Here is a 1,735-nt window from a genome sequence, read left to right as displayed (position 1 = left end):
CAGTCGTACATCCTGCCCCGGCGGTCTGCTGCTGTAGCCACCCCACCGCCGGCTGCAGCCCCTCTGTCTGCTCGTCACCGAGGGCACCCTCCTGCGGCCTCCACCTCCGCTCCAGCGCGGCCAAAGCAGCAGCCTTCACAACGGCCGCAGCGTGGAGCTGGCCGCAGGAAACCGGTGCAGCCCGCCTCCGCCCCTGCCAAGCCCGTGAAGCGCCAGGGCAGGCGGCGTCCCTGAGACGCCCACGTCGAACGTGACTGACTGAAAGGGAACGTCTCGGTTACTTGTGTAACCCTCATTCCCTGAAGGAGGGAACGGAGACGTTACGTCCCGTCGCCACAGTTGCTGTACCACCGCTGTACGGCCGGGGCGCGTAGTCTTGGCTCCTCAGCGAAAAACTGATGTGCATTTGCACATGCTCTCCTTTTATACCCGCGCTGCGGGGCGGGGTGCGCGTGGCGAAACACGCACGCCAACTGTCATTGGCTTGTTTAGTTAACACTCGAAGGTGATTGGGCTCTCGGGTGAGATCCCAATTCGTCAGTCACGACTGACGTAACGTCTCCGTTCCCTCCTTCAGGGAACGAGGGTTACACAAGTAACCGAGACGTTTTCTGGTTAGGTACATTTACACTATTACTGGATGTTAAACACACATTCATGAGAATAACATGAGCTAGTAAGACAGAGCAATATACTTTGGACCAGTGAAGATTTAGCTTATCAGCCTTTTTAATGTAAAATGTAAGAATATAATGGATATTCATGCTCCACTACTTTTTAATCTAGAAATAGACGCAAGAATCTGTCAAGAATAAGACTTCAATTATTCAATTTTGTCATACACATAAAGCACAGACACTGAATACTGTCATTGTCAGATATTACGGCTGCAATTACACTATTTATTAACATGCCTCAGAGAGTCAATAGATTTTATAGCATATTATGTGAAAAAAAGCTTTTTGTAGCAACATTGTTTGTAATCATTAAAACGGCTTGCGGCTAAAGACCTTGTCAGAAGTGATCAATGAAATGCACCCACAGAGCAGATGCTACTGTTATAGTTTAAAATGGGCTCAAAACAGCTGACTGTGTACTTTCTTCACCACAGTGTGCTTTGACATGCAGACATTAGAAAACAAGAAAGAGAAACTCTTGTCATCTCTGTAGCTCTCAGACACTCTGTTCCAAAATAGTAAGTTCCCTTCCTTTCTACTCTCTATATACGGAGCTACCTTTTAAGGCAGCATCTGAAGTGGCTGATGTGGAATGTACACTTTTAAAAAACAGTATTTGAACCAATTGTGTAAATTAGTATTATTTAAATATGCTTCAAAACGTATGAATTTTGAACTTATGAATTCATAATTTGGATACATTTGAAATGGAAATGCGTAAAAAAAAAAAATAAAAAAAATAAAATCACAGTAAACCCAAACCTTTCAATGGTAATGTCATGAAACAAATGCCAGAATCAAATTTAGAAATGCCTTTTTTTAACATATGGTCTTAGAATAGCTTTATTATGTGTCAAATTTCTATACAGCAGGTTCAACAAGGATGTTTTACATCACACTCTTTTGTCTCCTATGTTGTCTTATTTTGGTGCATAAATCTTTTTATTTTGTAACAAGAATTAAATTAGTGATTAACACTCAAAATTCAGGAAAACGTTACTTTATTAATCACATCCTCCATTCCTAATATTTTCCTGGATTTGACTTTTAATCACTAT

The sequence above is a fragment of the Sinocyclocheilus anshuiensis genome, unplaced genomic scaffold (assembly GCF_001515605.1).
Source record: "Sinocyclocheilus anshuiensis isolate Anshui unplaced genomic scaffold, SAMN03320099.WGS_v1.1 scaffold2191, whole genome shotgun sequence".
Classification (NCBI taxonomy): domain Eukaryota; kingdom Metazoa; phylum Chordata; class Actinopteri; order Cypriniformes; family Cyprinidae; genus Sinocyclocheilus; species Sinocyclocheilus anshuiensis.
Note: the sequence above shows the minus strand (reverse complement) of the source record.